Raw genomic sequence first — 24,081 nt, 5'->3', positions numbered from 1 at the left:
AAAATGACAAGATAGTCCATGACTAGAATAACAAATACTGTTAAAATGTCTACACTCCTCAAAGCACTCTACAGAGTTAATGCAATCCCTATCAAAATACCAACAGCATTTTTCACAGAACTAGAACAAACAATCCTAAAATTTGTATGGAACCACAAAAGACCCTGAATAGGCAAAGCCATCTTTACAAAGAAAAGCAAAGCTGTAGGTGTAACAAATTCCAGACTTCAAGTCATGTTACAAATCTACAGGAACCAAAACAATATGGTATTGGCACAAAAACAGACACATAGATCAATAAAACAGAACAGAAAACTCAAGAAATGAACCCATAATTATACGGTCATTTAATCTTCGACAAAACAGAAAAGAACACCCAATGGGAAAAAGACAGTCTCTTCAAGTGGTGTTGGGAAAACTGGATAGCAACATGCAAAAGAATGAAATTGGACCACTTAGTTGTACCATACACAAAAAGAAATTCAAAATGGATTAAAGACCTAGATATGAGACCTGAAACCATTAAAATCCTACAAGAGAATATAGGCAGTAACTTCTCTGACATAGGCCAAAACAGTATTTTTCTAGACATGTCTTCTGAGACAAGGGAAATAAAAGCAAAGATAAACTATTGGGATTATATCAAAATAAAAAGCTTCTGCACAGCAAAGGAAACAATCAGCAAAACTGAAACGCAACCTATGGAATGGGAGAAAATATTTGCAAATGACATATCTCATAAAAAGTTATATGAAGAACTGAGAAAACTCAACACCCAAAATCTAAATAATCCAATTAAAAAATGGACTGAAGAAATGAACAGACATTCCAAAGAAGATATACAGATGGCCATCAAACACATAAAAAGATGTTCATCATCACCTATCATCAAGGCAATACAAATCAAAACTACAATGAGATATCACCTCACAGCTACAGTATGGCTAAAATCATCAACACAAGGAGTAACTGGTGTTGGTGAGGATGTGGAGAAAAAGGAACCCTCTTGCCTTGTTGATAGGAATGTAAATTGGTACAGCTATTGTGGTAAAGAGTATGGAGGTTCCTCAAAAAGTCAGAATACAAAAACACTCATTCAAAGGGATACATGTACCCCTAAGTTTGCAACATTACTTACAATAGCCAAATTATGGAAGCAGCTCAAGCATCCATCAATAAATAGATGAATGGATAAAGTGGAGTGTGTGTGTGTGTGTGTGTGTGTATGTATAATGCAATATTATTCAGCCATTAAGAATGAAATCTTGCTATTTGCCACAACATGGATGGAGCTAGAGTATAAGCTAAATGAAGTCAGAGAAAGAAAATAACATGATTTCACTCATGTGTGGAATTTAAGAAACAAAACAAATGAGGGCGCCTGGGTGGCTCAGTGGATTAAGCCTCCAACTTCAGCTCATGATCTCACGGTTAATGGGTTCGAGCCCCTTCAGATTCTGTGTCTCTCCCTCTCTCTGACACTCTGTCTCACTCTCTCAAAAACAAATATTAAAAAAAAATTTTTTTTTAAAAACAAATGAGCAAAGGCGAAAAAAGGAGATAAATCAAGAAACAAACTCTAAATTATAGAGAACAGGGAGGCTTGGGTAGTTCAGTCAGTTGAGGGTCTGACTCTTGATTTCGCTCAGGTCAAGATCCCAGGGTCATGGGGTCAATCCCCGCATTCTGCTCCACACTGAACATGGGAGTCTGCTTGTGATTCTGTCCTCCCTCTTCCTCTGCCCCTTTCCCCCGGCTCATGTGCTCTAAAACTACAATACAATACAATACAATACAATACAATACAATACAATACAATACAATACAATACAATACATACATAAATTATAGAGAACAAACTAAACTGATGGTTATCAGAGGTGGGGGCAGGAATGGGCTAAAATAAGTGATGGGGAATAAGGAGTGCACTTGTACTGATGAGCACCGGGTGATAGGTGGAATTGCTGAATCAGTATATTGCACACTTGACACTAACATAACAGGGCCTGTTAACCAACCGGAATTAAAATAAAACCTTAAAAAGCCAAAAACATAAAAAATAAATAAAAAACACTTGGATCAAAAGAGAAAAAAGAAAAAGCTGTTGCTCTAAGGTTGTTCTCAACCTATCCCCAAATATAAAATCTGGTCTTCTAAATGGATTTATTCACCAAAATTAACTGGGCTATGTAAATGTAAAGTTCCTGGGTTTCACCATATTATAAACTGCTTAAGGACAGAAATATTTTTTCAAACCTTTGTGCCCCTTCCTACCCCAATCATATCACTCATATCCCTCCAAAATTTGTTATTGATTTGTTATCAAGCCAGATTACTCCTCACTTGATCTTTCTAAATTAACACTATACTTCATCTCTCAGTAACATAAAGGATTCTACAGTACCATATCACCTCAAAATGAACTAACTGCACAAGAAACTGAAAAGATCAGACTTTTTACTTGGTGACACATGATGACACCACTCAAGATATCCTGTGATGCTCAGCTCATCATTCACTCTTTTAAACACCTCCTAACTCTAACAGTAAGAAATTCAAAAAGCATTTTAGGGACCTCATTTTAATAGAAAGAAGTAAAAATATTTAGATATTTAAAAGGTCATATTCTTAAAGAATGAAACTTTAATTCCCTTCAAAAATAACAATTTAATTCTAATCATATGACACATTTTCAATTACCACCAAATAAAGAAGTATGTGTTTTCAAAGCACAAATCTCAAGGGGCATCTGGGTGGTTCAGTCAGTTAAGCGTTGTACTTTAGCTCAGGTCATAGTCTCATGGCCCATGGGTTCGAGCCCCACGTCGGGTTCTGTGCTGACAGCTCAGAGCCTGGAGTCTGCTTCAGATTCTGTGTCTCCCTCTCTGTCTGCCCCTTCCCCACTCACACTCTCTCTCTGTCTCAAAAATGAATACATGTTAAAAAAAAAATTAAAAAACAAAGCACAAATCTCACAAAATCTCCCATTTTCTAAATATTCTTGTAGGTTTCATTGAGAATGTTCTTAGCCATGCCTGGCACAGGTAAATACGAATTTGCTCTTTATGTTTAAAAGAAAAAACACGTAGGCAACTTTCTAACTTTTCTCACCAAAACGTATCTGAACTGAATGTGTTATCATTCTATCATTGATAACACAATAACAGTTTATCACATCTTTTTTTAAAAACTAGCACTTCATTAAAGCTTTCTCGATACTGACCAACTTTCCTCAGAAACAGTGGAAGACATGGCAAGATATTAAAAATGCCAGCACTCTTCAACTTTCTGATAGTTTTTGTTTCTATGAAGTGCTATATTAGATTAAGACAACATGAAGGAAAAAAGCGGGCAAAATGTGCATACCCATTAATCATAACAGACTTTTTAAAAAAATTCCAAAGAAAGACTTCCTGTGAGAACAGAGAAAAATATTCTAAAACACTAAAGTCTGAATTAACCAGAATTCTGTCAAATAGGGCATTATTCTTCAACCTGAATAGCTTCCTTAAGAGGGATTAAATGGATTATAGCTATTCAAAGATTCCAGTTAATCAAAGATTAAGTGCATGGGCCTAGATTCTCTCTTCTTTGCTTCACTACTGCTTGATACGTGCTCAGTCTTGTTCCTCAAAAACTGAAAGCTACCATATTCCTACATTTAATTAAAATCTGATGAAATGTTAATTACCTACAACTGTGGCACTGGTCGATCAAGGGTTTATAGCATATAGGAAGTCCATGGGGTTCAACAAAAATTGAGAATAAGCCTAACACAGGTTCAAATCGTGATGTCTTCATATAGACACTGGGGAGTGTGAAAAATATGACACGGAGAAATCCAACCTCAGTTTTTCCTCTTTGGAGAAGGAAATAAAAAACTACCTCAGAAAGATGTGAGATATAGATTAGAATGTATGGATTGTGCCTAGCACACTGTAGGTATTCAACAAATGTTACTTCTTCCCCTGTACACTCCCAAAGTATTAACACTAAATAGATGTACCGTATACAAAATTGCAGGCTACACACGACTGACCTGTCCTCAATTACAGTCAAAATGAGAGATTAAATAACTTTTACAGGGTAATGTGGGAGCAAGTCAGTAAAATTATTTTTTTTAATGTTTATTTATTTTTGAGAGAGAGGGAGAGAGAGAAAGCACACCCAGGGGAAGGGCAGAAAGAGAGGAAGAGAGAGAATCCCAAGCAGGCTGCATGCTATCGGCACAGAGCCTGACACGAGGCTCAAACTCAGAAGGCTGTGAAATCATGACATGAGCTGAAATCAAGAGTCAGATGCTTAACCAACTGAGCCACCCAGGTGCTCCCCCAGTACAATTATTTCTAAGAAAATATTTTAACTTCACATAACTACCCTGCAAACAGAATTCCCCATTAGGCAATTCTTAGGTGAAGAATATCATGATAGACTGAACAGCTCTGGGAAGAGACTGAACAGCTCTGGGAAGAGCACAGAATTGTTCAGTGAAAATTCATCACTGAGGTCAATAGGTCTTTCTCTACCTAAACCTATAAGGCCTTCATGTTCTGACCCCACCACTTTTCAGCCACATCTCCAGAGATCACATTACAATATCCTGTTTTTTTTTTCCAACCTCTCTGGCCACTCTTTTGCAAGTTTAGACTCTCTCACTCACTCTCACTCACTCACTCACTCACTCTCTCTCTCTCTCTCTCTCTCCCTCTCTCCCACATATAGCTATTAAGCATTAGAAGTTCTGAGGCCCAAGTATTTTTCTTCTCACTCTATGCTTCCTCAGGCAAACTCATCTAGGCATTTGGATTTAATCTAAACAATAACTCCCAAATTTCTATTACTGATCCTTTTAGATCTCTTTTCTCAGCTACAGACTCCTATATCCAACTGCCTATTCGGGTGTCTCAGATGCCTTAATTATCAAAGTAAGGCCTCATTCTTCAGGGGAAATCATTCAATGTCAAACACCTCACCAAAAGAATGTATTGTCTTAGTAGCTGGTCCTAAGAATCATACTTTTTATAATTGTATTTTCAAGTTTATTGTGGTTCTGAATGGGTAGTGAGAACTAAAACCATCTACACCCAGAGTTTAGTCTACATTAACATCACTGTTCAGCTGTCTTTGACAACATGACTCTACTATTCCAGGAAACTCTTGTCCAGGCAGATAAGAGTTGCAAATAACTTCATTGTTCATTTCAGGAACTTCCCAAAAACCCCATATAAACCAAGAGCAGACTATTCAACTTTTTAATAAATAGCAGCAAATGACTGTTCACTTCCCAGGACACTTTAAAAATCCCACCTCAAAACCCTTGCTTTGCTGTGTCTATCAATCCTAAGCTATTATACCATGATCCTTACTAATTCTAATCAAGGTCCTAAATATGTCTTAAAGATACCAACAAATCCTTAAAAAACATACCAACTTTGCTCTCTCTTCCTACTTCACTATTCTTTTCATATGCCCTCCCCTTCCCCTAGCAGATCCTAACAACTCTGTAAAGGTTGTTCTCTCCTTCATGCAATAAAGTCATTAGGTAGTTTTTTGGTAGTATTTTCTAAGAGCCAACATTCCACAGCATCACCAGATAGTTTCCCAAATATCTATTAAAATTCAGTTCAGCAATACTAGTTTCATCGCAAGTAAAATGAGGTAAATATGAATACCTTTATAAAAAGGTGTAAGAAATCATCCTCCACTAGGCAACATCAGTTGACACCATTGGTTCCATTTTCTTAACGACTTAAAACAGATACTTGGCCTCCAAATAAAACTTTACATAATACCAAATAGATTACCAGTATCATTGCAGCCATAAAACCAATGAGGAGTTCTGAAGACAATGGGAGGTAAATAAATCACAGACAGGTTTGAAAACTGAAGCAGGAATCTTAGGAGAAACAGGATGGGGAAAAAACTAAATTAGAATAATCCACAACCTAATAATTAGTTCAAGGAAAGAAATACTGCTAAATTTACTATAATTTAACAGTGAAAAGTAACTTAAAGGGAATTTTCATTACTGTAAAATTATTTTTAAACCATGATTTGGAATTAAGACACAATGAAATGCTTAATATATTTTCCAGAAAGTTGAGGCTTTTTATCCACCAAGAATAAATGTGTAAGCATTTATTTTACTATAAATCATTTAAAGCACTTATAAGGCCACAAGGATGCTTACACAGGAGTAATTTGAAAGAAAAGGTTAAGCATTTAAAATGCCTCGATGCTGAGGAGGAAATGAAGTATTCAAATTTTAAGATCTAAATGTAAAAATGGAAACCACAAGTACTGGAAAAAAAGATGGATGAATTCCTTCATAAACCTGGGAGTGGTGAAGACTTTTCGAACTATGTTTCAAAGTTCAGAAACAAAAGAAAAAATAGTATCACCATATAAAAAAGGAAAATTTTTGCATAAGAAACATCATAAAGAATGAAAAAATATATTTTTTGCAACCTGTATTACAAATAAAGGGCTAAACTCCCTACAGAGAATTCCTGAAACCAAGAAGTAAAAGACAAAAACCTAACAGAAAAATAAACAATGCTAGAGTTCACAGAAGGGAGAAATAAGTAAAACGTCAATTATAAATACAAAAGAAAAAAAAATTCAGTTCATTCATAATGAGAGAAATACAACAGTCTGAGTTACACCAGTTTTCATCTATTGAAAGAGCAAAATTCCAAAAATGTGATACACATTCAGTTGGTGAGGCTATGGGAAAATAAGCCTCTCAAACAATTCGGTACATAATGGCCAAGAGGACTGCAACAGAATTACAGCAGTTTCATTTTAAAAAATATTTTATGATAGTTTTAGATTCATAGGAAAATTGCAAAGATAGTACACATAGTTGCCCTATACCAGACACCTAGACTCTGCTATGAAGATCTTATATTACTATGGTATATCTGTCACAAATAGAACCAAAACTGATGCATTACAGACTAAAGTCCACTCTATTTAGGTTTCACTAGTTCTTACCTAATGTCCTTTTTCTGTTACAGGATCCCAAGCACTATACCACATTATTATACTGTCATGTCTTCTTATGCTCTTCTTGGCTGGGACAGTTTCTGACTTCCCCTGTTTCAGATGACCTTGACAGCTTTAAGGAATATCGCTATAATAAAATACCTTAGACTAGGTAGCTTAGACACAACAGAAATTTATTTCTCACAGTTCTTGGGACTGGGAAGTCCAAGATCAAGGCCCCTGCAGATTTGGTGTCTGGTAAGAGCCCACTTCATAGTTCATAGATTGCCATCTATTCACTAAGTCCTCACATGGCACAAGAGGGGAAGTAGCTCTCTGGTGTTTCTTAAAAAGGTATTAATTCCATGCCCTACTGATAGAAGCACCTCCCAAAGGCCCCACCTCCAAATACCATCAGGTTTCAACATATAAATTACAGGGGGCGGGGGAGATACACTTTGTTTATAGTATTAATACAATGTATTTATAGTATTAAACCTTGGTCACACAGCTGAGGTAGTGTTTGTCAGGTTTTTCCCCTAAGTTATCCTTTTCTCTATTTTTCCACTCATTTAGAGGAGAATTTTATTATACCTCTTTGAAGGCTGAGTATCTACATAAATTATTTGGAATTCCTCTGCACAGGAGTTTTGTCTATTCTCCCCCATTTATTTATTTCAGTATGGATTCGTGGATATTTTATAATTAAATTATAATCCAATTTTTAAAATTCTACTTTATTTTCTCAAATTGTTCTATTATTAATCATTAGGAGCTCCCTGAGTCAGCTCCTATGCCCCTTTTACATACCTCATTCATTGTTTTTGTTGGGAGTACTTCTTAACTTTTCAGTATTATTGTATTTATTTCCTGTCCCAGTCCTGGAATCAGCCATTTCTCCAGAGCTCTGGTTCCTTTCATGGGAGAATAGTATTAGAAATCAAGATCTGGGCACTAACTGCTCACTGCTACTGGAGTGTCATTTTTTTCTAGGCCTTCTCAACTGACAGAGCAAAGAAACCTGTGTACAGAGGTATTTACCACTTGACTGACTCTTGTTCTTAGAATCTAAATCATGCATTTGCTTATGCAAGTACAAAATGTTGTATGTATGCTATTCACTTGGTATTGTAATAGCAAAAGATAAGAAACAACCCAAGTGTCCACAAAGGACTCAGTGACTTAGCTGAATTTTACTTCTGTGGGTTTATGACAGTTATTAAAAATAAAGGAAGATCTTTAACTAGACATGGAAAAATCTTCAAAGTAAAATATACATGTATTTGTTTGTATTTGCAAAAAATACACTGGAAAGATAAACACAAAAGGAAATGTCTCCTTATAAAAGGTGTGGGAAGAAAAACTGGCAGGAGAAAGCAAAGGGTGAAACAAGACTTCTCTATATATCTCTCTACATAGTTTTAAGTTCTTAATTATATCACCTATTCAAAAAAATTAAGTTTAATTTTTTTTGTTAATGTTAAATGCCTACAAAAGTGGAAGGATTTGAAGAGTTCAAAGTAAGAAAGAAATGGGGCAGGGAGATAATCATTTGGGAAGAGTAAATACTTTAAGAAAAGTTACCTCCACCTTAGGAACAAGATCAAAAATGTATCAAAAATTCTTTGTAACTATTAGAAGTACAGTTGACCCTTGAACAACACAGGGGTTAGGGGCACTGACCCCTGTGTAGTCCAAAACCTGCATTTAACTTCTGATTCCCCAAAAACTTAACTATTAATAGGATGCTGTTGACTGGAAGCCTTACCAATAACATAAAGAGTCAATTAACACATATTTTCTATGTCATACATGTATTATATGCTATATTCTCACAAAGGAGAATAAAAAGTGTTACTGAGAAAATCCTAAGAGAAAATACTTTTATAGTACTGTACTTTTTGTTCCCAAAATAAATCCATGTATAAGTGGACCCAGTGCAGTCAAACCTGTGTTGCTCAAGGATTAACTGTAAAGTCAAACTTAGTTGACTTTAAAGTGCTGAAACCCAGTAGCTGCTAAAATTAGCCTATTCTCAGTACCTGCATATAACTTAACTGAGTTACTATTAAATGGATAGTGTTACATGGTTACCTGTATTATATTAACACAGAGGTAAAGTCTAAAGAACTAAATAATCATTTGTAGAGGTATAATTAGTATTTGTATCCTTCATTGGCATGCTGATATTCACAGTTAAATAAAAGGATTTTTTCAATGTCATAAACTTACTATTTTTATCTATTTCCCCAATAAAATGATGAAACCAAATTTTAACATGTGGGATCACTTCCTCATTGGAAGATAAAAATGGAAGGTTTACAAATACACATTTCTAAATGCTCCTAAGAGATGATAAAATAATTTCATGTCTCCGAGGTGAACCAGACCAGAAAAAAAAGGCACAAGTAGCTCTTTTTAGCATTCCTAAAGTAAGGAAGCAATCCTTTGAGGCTGCTTCTGAAAAAGTAGCTCATTTGCAGCAGTTCACAGAACTTTCCCAAAGACTTCAATGTAGAAAAGAGGACATTCTGCCTAAAAAATATTCAGTAGGTCAATTCCATAGATGAATAAAATCCAAACTTCTTACTGGTATAGCTCCCTCTTTGATCTCACCTACCACATCTTCCACATGCAACCTCTATTTCTCTATTTCTACTACATGGAAATACTTAATAGGCTGGTGGAGAATAACAATTTTTTTCAATGTAAACCCTTCTTTCATAATTCCTTTTTACATACTGCCCTTTTATCCTAGTTAAGTGCTAAAGCTAATCTTATCTCTAGCATTACTTCCTCCAAGAAATCTACCAAGTACCCCTTGGCTGAATGTCATTCCCTCCTCTTCAGGACAAGTCCACCTTTGGTGACAGCATGAATAAATTAACAAAATCATAAATTACCTAATTTTTACAGAGATGCTCTTTACAAGATACAACCTGGACAATGAGGAAATGGAAGTCTACCCTGATTCCTGATCCAACTCTTACAGATGTGCTGACATATCTAGGACTGAAGTTTTAAGCTAGAGAGACGAGGTTGAAAAGAAAAAAAAAATGGAGACACCTCTTTTACTTCTCTTTTGCCTACCATTTATAAAAGTAGAATAAAAATACATACATAGTATCAAAATTATTTGAAGAAAAAACTGTCTTGCCATACCAGACATTAAGATATATTACAAAGCAGTGATAACTAAAATAAACTGGAGCTAGAATAAGAACAGATGGATCACCAAAACAAATTATTTCAGATTAAGAGAAAAAAACGTTACATATAGCAATATGATTAAAAAAAAAGAAAGTATCACAGGGGCACCTGGATAGTTCAGTAAGTTAAGCATCCAAATTTCAGTTTCTGCTCAGGGAATGATCTCGTGGCTCAAGCCCTGCATCGGGCTCTGAACTGACAGTGTGGAGACTGCTTGGGATTCTCTCTCTCCCTCTCTCTCTCTGCCCCTCCTCCACTTGTGCTATGTCTGTCTCTCCCTCTCAGAATAAATTTAAAAAAAAAAAGTATTACAAAATAATGAAAAATGAAGCTGTCAGGATTCAGGGAATGGTAAACATTTCCTCCTGAGCAATCTGAGGGGAAAATAAGGAAAAAAACCCAGCAATCAAAGAAATCCAAACCCAAGCAATGACATCTTTCTATAAATTATCTAAAGCAAGTATTATTATTATTACTTTTTTTTTTAGAAAGAGAGAGAATGAGCAGGGGACAGGGCAGAGGGAAAGAGAAAGCAACTCCCAAGCAGGCTCCAAGCCTAGCACAAAGCCTGACATGGGTGCTCAATCCCATGACCCTGGGATCAAGACCTGAGCTGAAGTCAAGAGTCAGACACATAACCAACTGAGCCACCCAGGCGCCCCTGAAGCAAGAATTTTAAAGAGTAGTGTCAGTAAAAGTAGATGTGGCACACTACTAGTGGCGCGGCCACAACAAGCATTAATTGAAAAGGTTCACAGGGTTTGATCTGGGAATTCCATGTCTCTGTATCTGGCTACCCTAAGGAAATGTAAAATGGCGGGGAAAGGATGGTGTGGTCACGTGCTACAGCCTGTCCCAGCACAATTTAAAATGATGCAAAATGAAAAGTAGTAATTTATTATTAACCGCTATGAAACAGTTAACTGTTGCTGTAACAATGAAAACGATAGCCATAAAAATTATTTGGTAACTTAAAAAACTTACATTATAAAAAGGATCTTAAACAAAAATATTAAACTCTGTATATGAAAAAACACAGAGAATATTTGAAGATGATAACCACTGCTAGGGAATTTAGATTATGGTCTATTTTCTACATTGGTATGTTCTTACATTTAAAAAATAATTTTTAAAAACATAATAATTGAGACTGTACAGATGCAAAACAATAAGACACTCAAACTGTTAAAGTAATTAAGCAAGAAGGTGATTAGACTAAGGTGGCTCTAATGCCTTGGTACCCTAGGTAAGCAAACCAAAACCTAAGCCACAGTCACTATACAAGAATCTGAGAAAATGAAACTTAAGAACAACCAATCACAGTCAACTAGGCTTTACAAAGAAGGCAACTGCTTAAAATATCACCAATCAAATAATTCCCTTTGCTTCTAGGTCTTCCCTGTAAAAACTTTCCACTCTCCCAGCTCTAGTTGGTAGACAGGTAAAAACCTCTGGTTTGGTGCTCCTTAACTCAATCAATGTATGCTCATTAAACTTTGAAAAAAAAAAAAAATTAACATGCCTCAGTTTGCCTTTTAGAAAACAAACTAAAAAACCAAAACAAAAAGATATTCACTAAAGGGATAAAAAATAAATACAATAATTGGAACATAAGACTTTTATAAAGTTAAGAAAATCCCCCAAAACATGATAAAACTAGGAAATCCAAAAAAGAATACAAAGAGAGAAAAAATAAGATGCAATGATGGAAAGTTTCAATCACTTTGCCCTTACTTTAATTTCTATACGAGTGATTGCTCCTCTTAACACTGTACTAAACCCTAGAACTGTGTTTCTAAAACCCAAGGATTGCCTGGAACATTTTAAAAACGAAGCTCAGAGATTTGAATTCAGTTGCTCTGGGACAGAGCTTAAGATTTTACATCACACACACACACACACACACACACACACACACACACACACACACATCACGGAGACATCTAGTTGGGGTTTTTTTGTTTGTTTTTTTTTTAATCAACAAGAGTGCTTCTGAAGTTCATGTGAAGGCCACTGACCTAGAAGAACATAAGATAATAAAAACCTAAGATAATAGGGGTACTAGGTGGCTCAGATGGTTAAGCATCCAACTCTTGATTTTGGCTCAGGTCATGATCTCATGGCTCAGTTTGTGAGTTCGAACCCTGTGTGTCAGGCTCTGTGCAGACAGCCCCAAACCTGCTTGGGATTCTTTCTCTCCTCTCTCTCTGCACCTCCCCAACTCGCACAGGTACTCTCTTTCTCTCTCTCAAAACAAACTTAAAGAAAAAAAAGATAAGAGTTTATGACAAAGAATAAAACGCAAAAACAATTTTCTTTTTTTGATGGTAAGTTATGACCTGTTATTCTATTTTGACTTTCAGAATATCTGAATCACACATAAAAGTCATTAACATGGACAGCAAATACTGTTAAGAGGTCAAACAAGCGGTACAGGATAGGTCTGAAGAAGGGGAACAAAGGGCAAATGGTTACAAGAAAAATCTGGTTGGTCCTAAAGAAAAGATTAATCAATGTGCTTATTTACCAGGAAGATTATAACACTTTTATTCATAATGGGCATTAGATAAGAAACAATAATGAATATCCTACATTATTTGGTCCAATAGTCTATAGTATCCTCCTCCCCACAATATACCTGAAGGACGCAACATAACGCCGATCAGTAACACTAACTCACTAACAATGTTTCTCAAATTGGGTGGGAGTAGGGAAGCATATGCAAAAATCCTGGAGGTTATGTACAGTTTTAAAAGCGAGAGAGATTATTTTAATTCAATTGTCCTTGTGAATCACTTACTTAACCTGAAGGAATAAACCTGAAGGAATAGATCAGCAAAACAATTCTGGTACATTACCAACAATTCTTCCTATTAAAGAGGAATACAAAAAAAAAAAATTGCCAGTTCTGAGTGCTAAATGCAAGGTACTTTGAAAAGTGCTGTACACATACCATTTCATTTAATTCCCAAACCCCATGAAATAGGTTCTGGCACTTCCCAATTTCACAGAAGAAACTGACCCTTAAGTGTTTAAGTAACTGGTTCAAGATCACATGATTATCAGTTACGACTGAAATAATTTCTTTATGGAAAACAAATGGACACATATAACCAATTCCAACTTTATAAGAGTTCAGATTTTTTCCCAAAAAATTGTACTTAAAATTAAAAATGTGTCAGGGCACCTGGGTGGCTCAGTTGGTTAAGCAACCAACTCTTAATTTCAGCCCAAGTTATGATGTCATGTTTGGGATTTTCTCCCTTTCTCTCTGGTCTCCCCAGCTCGTTCACTTTCTCTCTTTCTCTCTCTCTCTCAAAATAAATAAACTTTTTAAAAAATGTGTCAACCATTTTATAGCTTCTAAGGAAGAAACAGGATCAGAGGAGAATAGAAATAGAAATAACATTTGATGGGGGGGGGGCAAATGCTCACAAATTTATGGGGAGGGGCACCTGGCTGGCCCAGTCAGTAGAGCATACAACTCTTGATCTCAGGGTCATGAGTTCAAGCCCCATATTAGAAATTAGGAGCTTAATTTTTAAACAAAAATTTTTTTAAAATTATGGGCAAAAAAGTCTACTGTAAAATACAGTGCTGACTCCACTGTTCCTGAAAAAAAATAAAAAGGTCAGTAAATAAATCATGATCTTGAAAATTTAACTGATACAAAAATTTTTAATGTTTTAAGACCGTATAGTAAGTTGAGAAATATGAAAAGGCACTACATCTCACAAATTATGAAAATTCATTTTTAAATGTTACATTTCAAGATGTCATCAAGCCATAATCTCTGATTTCTAAAATGTATCTAATTCTTACAATATACCTACTATAAGAGGTATAATTTAAACCTCAATTTAAAAATATATCAATAAAATGTCTTTAATTTTAAAATCAGACTCTAAAGCAGTTTTTATTTAATTACAATAATCCCAATAAAAACAAAATTCTTGGTCAACTGTATACATAAACTATCAGGGCAACAGGGATGGCAATAAATGCACTCTTCTCTCCCTTTGAGTGCAATTCTATACTTCAGTAAATGCATTTAGCTCTAGTACTACATAGGTAAAGAGCTCAATTTCATTAAGCATGAAATTTTATCAGCTAAACCAGATTTCACTCTTGATATCGACCAAAGTTTTAAGATCTTTAGAAACAGATGCTTTATGTACATATAAATAATGTAATTTTATATTTCCAATTTGTCTAAGACAACAAGTTAGTACAGTTTACATGTAATTAAAAAGACCCAATAATGCCGTTATTGCCCCTCCACGTTGGCCTACAAACTGCTTCCATATTGCTCATACACAAATACCACCTACATGTAACAACAATACTCAAAACTTTTGATGGCTTTTAATTTTTCTCCCATATCAGAATTGACTCTTGACTCTTTCTAGGCCATGATTAATCTGACCGTAATTTACCAATTCAGATCCTAATCCTATCACTTCATTCATTCAATTAGGCAATACATAATTTGGAGGGAATACCAAAAAACCATGGTCTATCTGGAGCACAAGGCCAACCAGAATGGAGATTTATAAATAATTAATTACAAAACAATGTCTTAAGTACTATGGTAGACATAAATGTTATAGTACAATTACCACAACTCTACCAGAGTAGATGAAAGACGACAAAGTGACATTTGCCCTCAAAAATGAGAATTTCTCTCCAAGCATCACAGCACTGTAATACCAACACATCAGCTTCCTCATCTTTATTTCTTAGGATGGACCAGGAATGCTAGTATAGAACAGACATAGATACATGGATGGATGGGCAGAAGGAAGGACAGACATATACATAAATGTAAAGAAGAATGAATACCTGTAAGATTTAAATGGCCAAAATTGGATGTAATAATACAGATGAGGTATTCCAAAACCCTTACATATTAAAGGAACAACAGGAAAAAATAAATCTGAAATATATTTAGGAAATAAAATTGATAAAGTTTGGTGTGAGAGACTGGACTAGGGAGAGGAGAGCTAACAGAAAAGCATAATCTGCCAAAGCTTTTGGCTCAAGTGACAAGGCTGATGGTGGTGCATTACTGTGGTTGGGAATGGAGGCAGAGACTAAAAAAATGTTCAGCTCTGGTAAAGGAACACTAAGAGGCAACATCTGGGAGGTAACTAGAAGGAATTCAGGAAAAAAGGTCTGGATTAGAAGTAAAGGTGTAGAGATCATCAACATAGAGGTAATTAAGAACAAAGCACTGACAGAGGAGACTGCCCAGGGAACATGTAAAACATGAGGTTAGGACCAAGAGCGGAACATTCCAGTCAACCGGTGTTGCTGTTATTTCACATATTATAATAGTTCCTCATTAAATTATATTTTTATACCATATACAATGACTAACACAGTGCCTAGGGCACAACAAATGCTTTAAAAGTACTTACTTATTATACCCCTGAATTGAAAAACAAAATGTATTGGGGCACCTGGGTGGCCTGGTCAATTAGGTGTCCAACTCATGATTTTGGTTCAGGTCATGCTCTCTCAGGTCTGGAGATAGAGCCCGCCTCAGGCTCTGCCCTGGGCTCCTGGGCAGGAAGCCTGCTTAAGATTCTCTTTCCCTTGCTTTGTCCCTCCCCTGCTTGAATGCACATGGGCACCTATCCCTCTAGCTCCTTGCTCTCAAAAAAAAAAAAAAAGGAAATTAAAAGAGAAAGAAAACGTATGAAGTATAATAAAGCCATAAAGGATTTCTTAAAAATATTTCAATAAGACAAGCTCAAAGTGCTAAAGTCTCCTTAAGGAATCTAAAATTTATTTCAAAAATCAATAAAAAGCTTTCCACCAGAAATAGCAGTACAAACCAGTAATTAAAACATTAAAATCTGGAATTATGGGAAAGGTTTATTTTAAAGATAATGCTTAAAAATATATATTAGCTAGTTTATTTTACATATTAGCTGATTTAAAAGATAATGCTTCTAAATTTGGAGTAAGAGCTTCAATGTTGTTACCTAATGATTTTTCACAAATATTAATACCAATTTTTACCAAACTTTGTTTATATTATTTAATATTAATACACACTATTAACAAATATTAACCATCAATTATAAGAATAGATGGACTAAATATATGACTGAGAAGACCAAAGTGAGTTAGTCACTAACCTAGAATATAGTTAAATTATTCTTGGGTCCTTTTCCCACTGTTTACAAATATGCATTTAAAATTTAGAGTATTCTTGAAAGTATTTACACTAATAAATGCATAAAAAGAAATAAAAATGCGCTTTTACAAGGTTGACAAGGGGAATGTGCGGCTCAGTTGGTAGAGCATGCAACTTTTGATCTCAAGGTCATAAGTTCAAGTGCCATGATGAGTGTAGAGCTTACATTAAAAAAAAAAGGTTGACAAAACCTTTTCCAAATTAACTTTTATGACAAGAAAAGAAAATCTGCTTTCATTGCTTTTCCACTTTAATGTAATACCCTAGTCAATTCAATAACATTTTCTGTTCTTCAAATTGAACAACGGATAGGATATATATCAACAATAACATCATAAGGGCTGGCTTTCAATGTAAAAAGTTATTACCAAAAATGTACAATCTGCTCTGATATTTCCATTTTCAGTGGTATATAGACACATAGTAATAAAAACACAAAATCAAAATTTACACTTTACTTAACTAAATAAGTAATTCCAAAACCCAAACCAATAGGTAATTATTTGTGTACAGATATAGATATAAAATTTATCTACCTTAAAGCAAAATTCTCACCCAATACTGAAGCAACCTACACAGCATGCATCTGAGCCACCTTCCCATTTATGACATATGCTAAAATAATGCAAACTAATTTTAACACATGTAAAATCAAAACAAATAAGAAAATTTAGAAGCAAAAATGAGAGTAAATATACAGTATAATTATTTTTGCTTTTCAGCACCACTATTCATTTTACTTTGTGCCCCCCCAAAATAATTGATAAATCCATGATTAAAATAAATCTACAAATATTTTCAGTATTTTTTAGCACCTTTAATTCATATTTAGCTATAAACATGTCCTCTTATACATTTTGTATAGTTCAATTGTTTTGTGTGTAGTAAAGCTAATTCAATGGAATTTAAATCTAATTTTGATGAGTTTTTAAATTTATCACTTTTTAGTTCTCTCTATAGCAGACATTTAACACAGACTTTTTAACATCACATCCCCAAGGAGGCAGTGTAATATAGTGGTTTGAACACCAACACTGGAACCTCAGCTTCATCACAGAGGTAAGAGCTTGGAGACCATCACTTAATCTAGGGCCTCTGTGTCCTTATTTGAAAACAGGCACAATACCTATATGATGAGCTCACTATGAGGATTAAACAAAGTAATACCTGGCATAGTACTAGCAAAAGAGGTAATTGAGTTTAATTTCTTTCACATATAGTTTACATCAAAAAATAATTTTATTTTGGGGTGCCTGGGTGGCTCAGTCAGTGGGCATCCGACTTCGGCTCAGGTCATGATCTCACAGTTGGTGAGTTCGAGCCCCGCGTTGGGCTCTGTGCCGACAGCTTGGAGCCTGGAGCCTGTTTCGGATTCTGTGTCTCCTTCTCTATCTGCCCCTCTCCCGCTTGTGCTGTCTCTCAAAAATAAATAAATGTAAAAATAATAATAATAATTTTATTTTTTTAGCATTTACTTTTGAGAGAGAGAGAGAGAGAGAGAGAGGCAGGCAGGCAGGCAGGAGTGCAAGCAGGGGAGGCGAAGAGCAAGAGGGAGACAGAATCCAAAGCAGGCTCCAGGCTGTCAGCACAGAGCCCAATGCAGGGCTCAAACTGCAAGATCAGAACCTGAGCTGAAGTCAAGACCCTTAACCGACTAAGTCACCCAGGCACCCCCCAAAAAAAAATTTTTAAAGGAGACTTGGAGAGCAAGGTAATTTTCGCTCATCCCAATACGCCACAGATCTGTAAATCTACCTCCTCACATACAGTATTCAGTATCATAGGTTACTATGGAACATAACATTATTTATAGTAGGCACCTTCCCATTAGATTTATTGTTAGGTTTTTATTTATTTTCCAAGTTGGCCAACAGAGAGAGGGAAACAGGCTAGGAAAGGTAAGCTACACTCAGATATATTCAATACATTTTCCTGGCCCTTGGCAATTACTCTTTCCAGGTCAATATTTTGCAGATATGAAAGCAGTTGCCAACTAAAAAGGCTCAGAGTAAAATAATGACTAAGACTCCAGTAATGACAGTAAGAATTCTTGGCTTAATTCATAAATATTGTAAATAGAAATTAAAAAAAAAAAAAAAAAAGGTCCTCTCCCCACCAGTTCAAAGAAATTGCCAACACTGTAGGTTGAATGCTAGTAACCTACACCAAATTTTCTATTTAGGTGATTTCTTAACCTCATAAATAGTATATAAAGCACAATTTTAAATGCCATAAACCTCCTGTTTATCTTTATCATCTAAAATGCAAAATGCCGGGGCTCCTGGGTGGCTCAGTGGGTTAAGCATCCAACTTTAGCTCAGTTCATGATTTTGTAGTTCATGGATTTGAGCCTTGCACTGGGCTCTGTGCTGATAGCTCAGAGCCTGGAGCCTGCTTCAGATTCTGTGTCTGCCTCTCTCTCTGCCCCTCTCTCACTGCACTCTGTCTCTTTCACTCTCTCTCAAAGATAAACATTTAAAAAAATTAATAAATAAAACGCAAAATGCCATGATCAGTTTATAAACTGCACTTTAAATAACTTTTCCATTTAAAAGTTTAAGCAAAAATTACACATTCAAAATTCAAAGAACCTCAAAACTATTCTTCCTTCCCATATATGAAAGGAGACAATTTTTAAAATAGATAAAATACTCTAATGAGTATTTTTATTAACTGAATTTAACATATAATGTCCTTTTTCTACAACACAGCAATACATTTGTTAAGAAATTATCCTCCGTGGAAGTGTAAAAACTATAAAAAAGAATGCCAAGACATGATGCTGCAATTTTTATAAAGATTAGAGAACAGTAATAAAGACTCAAAATGTAATGCCTTATAAATATGCAACACGATTAGACAATAACAAAGAAAATACCAGGGGGAAAATTCTGTGTTCACAGATAATGTTTTATAGTATTACAGGACATCATCTTCACTTCTTCAGTTGCCCCTATAGTTTCTACCATTCACAGTAAAATGCCTCCAGTTGTTTGGTTAGTACTATTTCACCAATAAAGGAAAAGGAGGGAAGTACTGCTGAAAATAAGGGGAAAAACAAAAGCCTCAACAAAGTACATTATTTTATGCCATCTCTTTCCACCCTAATCATAGGACAGAAGCAATATCTAAAAACGAAACATATCAACAAATATATACATTAAAATCTGTTTAGTCAACACGACTACAGAGAAAATAAAATTTAAATTTTCTATTTTTTGTAAAACCAATGACTTATTAGAACAAGATTACTGGTGTACAAAGCTACCACTGTATATTGGATCACTACCATACACTGAAATAACTCTTGCAATTTCATCTTTCCTTACTATGTATGTCTCTTTCTCCCTTCAGGTAATCAGAGCACATCTGGCAGGCTACACTATTTCTTTTTTTTTTTTTTTTAATTTTTTTTTTTCAACGTTTATTTATTTATTTTTGGGACAGAGAGAGACAGAGCATGAACGGGGGAGGGACAGAGAGAGAGGGAGACACAGAATCGGAAACAGGCTCCAGGCTCCGAGCCATCAGCCCAGAGCCTGACGCGGGGCTCGAACTCACGGACCGGGAGATCGTGACCTGGCTGAAGTCGGACGCTTAACCGACTGCGCCACCCAGGCGCCCCAGGCTACACTATTTCAAATACCTAACACCTGAAAGTGACTTTATTGGGTCAGAGTTCAAGGATGAGCATAAACTCTTTTACGGGAGCTTCTTCCAGTAACAGGAAAATTAGGTTACTAACAAGGCTTTATACTTCATACACTTTTTTTCAGATTTTAAAAGGAATGTAAAAATTTGGAAAATACAGAGCTGTATTTTTTTTCATCCATAAATCACACCACCCAGAAATCTTCGTTAACTTTTTGGTAGATTTCCTTCAGAGAATTAAACTTCATAATCTAATTAAACACTAACCAACGTGTAGAAAATAGCCAATGTATCTTCGATTTGGCCTTTTGATAAATATGCTATACAAAACACCAATCATTAATGATACGATCTTTAATTTCACAGAGATATTTGAAATGAATTAAGTGGTGAGAGTGGGGTAGGGAGTACACAATTCAGAGGCGGGTCCCTAAAACGAAATCCTTTTCACAATTTTTATAGCGTCAACATTGTAATGGCAGCAAGATATGGCTGTTCCCAGAATAATATCAACAGTAACGTCCCTATACCAAAGTCTTTACTTTTAATTTCTTTCCATCATGCTTCAATGTCTATTTTGGCTGTAAAATATACATGTATACATGTACATATATGTGTGTGTGTATATATATACGCCAAAGGCTCAGCTATTTTCTTTGAAGTCCAGCATTCAAACTGTTAGTGTTTCTGGCCTATGAGACAGTCCACCAGATAAAAGGATGACACTTCTATATTCCAATATTCTCCCTAATAAAAAAAGGACTTTTCCTTAAATATTGCCATTTTTTTTCCATTGTTACAACCGTTGTTTTTGGAAGTATGCAGATATTAGAATTACAAAGACTGACATGACCTCATTAACAAACAAAACCAATAACACCACTGGCAGCAAATTTTTTTCTTAAAATTTGATTGAACCTTGCCTCTAGCTTCAACGGAGGCTTTCCTTGACTCCAGGCATTAAAGATCTTAAAATCCCATTCATTTTCTACTGCCCAATGGTTAACAGAAGTCTAAGATACAGTAACTCAAATTTGTTACTTTGACCTTCTAACACTAGAGCCCTTTAAAAGAAATCCCTCAACAAGAATCAGCAAAGTTTGAGGAAAGAATTGTCTTTAAGTCAAGCATTTCCTGATAAGTGACAGAAGGTCTGGCTGCCAAGAATACACTTTGCTGACCCTAGTAAGAGCCGAGACTCAAAACAAAATTTGCCACTTTTGTTACCTAGAAAATTTATTTGGCTAAGAAATGATAAACCATAACCAAGGCCGTGTCTTTAGTGGACGAATTAATATAAAAGAGGAGCGCCACGGGTTTCAGCTAAATGTTTTTGCCATTTTTGAAGAAAAGCTAATTGTTAGTGGCCATGTGACATTATAAGATCCCAGAAAGGAAAGGGTGGGAGGAAGAGAGAGGAGTTCAAGGCAGTTCAGGGTCAGAACAAGCTCAGGCATCCTGTCATTAGCAAACGTTCCCCCAAGCTGAAGGCAAAATACTGCTTACCCGAAAAGGAGTGGGTGAAAAGTAGGGGGAGAATGAGGGGGAAACCACAAGGGAGTCAATGTGGCAGTGAGGTGGTGACGGGAAGCAGGGAATCTGGAGCTATCCAGCTGAGTTGGGGAGCAAAAGCATCTGGCACGAAAATGCTGAGAAAAGCAACTGCAACGGAGACGACAATACTTGGCAACTGCCCATATTCCCCTCCCCATCGGTTCTTTGGGTTTCCCACACTCCCTCCACCTCAGCTCTTGACCGACACTCAGGGGTGTGACCCGCCAGCGGGAGGCTGCGGTGATCTTTGTCTCGGCCGGCTCCCCACGCGAAGGCTCCTCCTCCTCCTCCTCCCCCTCCTCCCCCGCGCTCGCCACCCGCTCACACCCCCGGCGTCTCCAAGGAGCTGGAAGCGCGGCGGCCACCGCCGCCTCCTCGCCCACCTCCCGCGGACTCGCGCCCTTCCTTTCCCCTCCGCCGCCCGCGCCTGCAGCTCCACCCCCGCCGAGGGGGATCTTTGTGTCTCCGGGGACTTTCAGCCTCTTTCCTCCCGGGCCTCCCCCGGAGACCAAACGGGCAGCAAGCACCAGAGGAGGCTGCGGCTGGAGGCGCCTCCCGCGAAGAAGCCCATCACATACCCACATCCCATCCCACCCCACCCCGGAAATGCCTGGGCGACCCGGGGTTCGCGCTGGACCAGAGGGGCGACAGGCACTCGCGAGCTCCCTACGCCGCGCCTCCCTCTCTCAACTTCCCGGCCGGGCCTGAGCCTCCAGCGCCCCCGAAGCCTCCCGCCCCGGCCCTCGGTCCCAAGCACCCTCCCGCCCCCCTCGGCTCGGGGTCCGCCCGGCAGGAGGAAAAGCCCCGCGAGGTCGCCCGCCACCAACTCACCAGCAAGTGCGGGGGCCGCGTCGCGAAGCGAGGCGCGGAGCGTGAGCTGCTCTGCCGACGCCCGCGGCGACCGGATGCAGGTCCGGGTCCCAGCGGCTGGCGGACCCGAGGCGCCTCCGAGGCGCAGGCCTCCGCCGCTGCCTTCCGGCTCTCGCCGAGGGTCCGGAGCCTCCGGGAGGGGCCGCGGGTCCCTCACGCGTTGCCAAGCCCCCCGGACAACATGGCTCCCGGGCCGCCGGGCCGCGCGGGCAGCCCACTAATCCCCTCGGAGGAGCCTGGGCGGGAGCGAGGCGGGCAGGGAGGTGACGCCCGGCTGAGGCGGCCCGCCCGGACGAGGGTTCCTTCTTCTCTGCGGCCGGACCGTGAGGAGCTCCGGAGACCGCGGGCGGCCGCTTTCGTTCTCTGCGTGTGCGTCGCTTTCTCACTCGGCGGCTGCGGACTGACGCCTCCGCCTGTTCCCCGGAGGAGAGCGAGCGAGCGAGAAAAAAGACTTTTATTGAAACGATCCAACCAGCAGCGGCGGAGAAAAGCGACCCGCCGCGGGAGCTTCCCCCACCCCCGCCTGAGCGGCTTGCCGCGGGCAGCGCGACCCCTGCTGGCGGCGGCGGCGGGAGGGGCGGAACCGACGGTCCGGGGGCGGGGCCTAGAGGGCGGGGCGGGGTATCCCCGGGAAACCCCCCGCCCCGAGGTGGGGGCCTTGGTCTCTCCAGCAGGGCTTCTGAAGCCGTCGGACGGAGGTGAGAGGGGTGAGAAGACCCCGCAGATGTGAGATGGTTACGTAGTGACGCAACAACACAGCGCCTGGGGAAGAGATTACCTGAGCAATTCAGCCCCTGCATCTTCCTCCCATCCACCCCCAACAAAACAAAAACTCTTGCTTAAATTATGCAATTATGTAATTAAGATATCAATGCCACTGTTCTCTACTGGTATTCTAGAGAGTTGATGTCAAGGGGCCCACACCTGAGCATACTGATTGCAACTTTTCTCCTATATTATGGGTGGTTGAGTGGGGTAGCAGGGCAGCAGTCATTCACGCACGCAGCATTTGTTCTTTTAATTTCTTTGTATTGTGTTCTTGGCAATATGCTACGTCCTCAAAGGACTGAGAGTCTAGCTGGATGAAAGATAGTCAATAAGCAGTTATAATAAAAATATGGGCTATGTGAGAAGAGAAATACAAGATGCTATATATAAGAGAACAGAGAGGAGCTACTGTTGCCTTTGGTTAGGTTTTGTTTTCTTGGGGGGAGGGAGCGCCAAGAGGTTGGCCCAGTTTCTGTAAATATTTTTACTTTCTTCTTTCCCAGAGGCTAAAAGCTAGTTCAGGAATGAACAGCAGAGTGAAAGTGAAGACAAACTAAAGTAATACTGACCCACTTTTTTCCACTAATAAGGATAAAGACAGAAGGTAAAAACAAACCCCTAGAGGGAGATAATGAGAGGATAGAAAAGACAAGAATGGGGACCGGATGTGGACAACCTAAACGAAAAATTTTAAACCACATAAAAGTCTGCTGAAGTGAGATACAAATATTTTTTCCATTTTAATACCAGGAAATAGACTTTGTAAGTTTTTAATGCAATTTCAAATCACATTATATCCTAAGGACTTCTGACAATTACCTTCTTGGATTTCTGGA

General features: G+C 38.0%; 1 protein-coding gene across 1 annotated transcript in view; it reads right to left on the bottom strand.

The window, feature by feature from the left end:
• CDK17 (cyclin dependent kinase 17) overlaps positions 1–22,569 on the bottom strand; it is a 110,545-nt gene extending 87,976 nt beyond the window's left edge. The window contains exon 1 of the mRNA XM_058741713.1: positions 22,439–22,569. The gene's annotated coding sequence lies outside the window, so the exon portion shown is untranslated. The remainder of the gene's footprint in view (positions 1–22,438) is intronic.
• Positions 22,570–24,081: the final 1,512 nt, after the last annotated feature.

The sequence above is a fragment of the Neofelis nebulosa genome, chromosome 8 (genome assembly GCF_028018385.1).
Source record: "Neofelis nebulosa isolate mNeoNeb1 chromosome 8, mNeoNeb1.pri, whole genome shotgun sequence".
Taxonomy (NCBI): Eukaryota; Metazoa; Chordata; class Mammalia; order Carnivora; family Felidae; genus Neofelis; species Neofelis nebulosa.
This window is presented reverse-complemented; position numbering and strand designations above follow the sequence as displayed.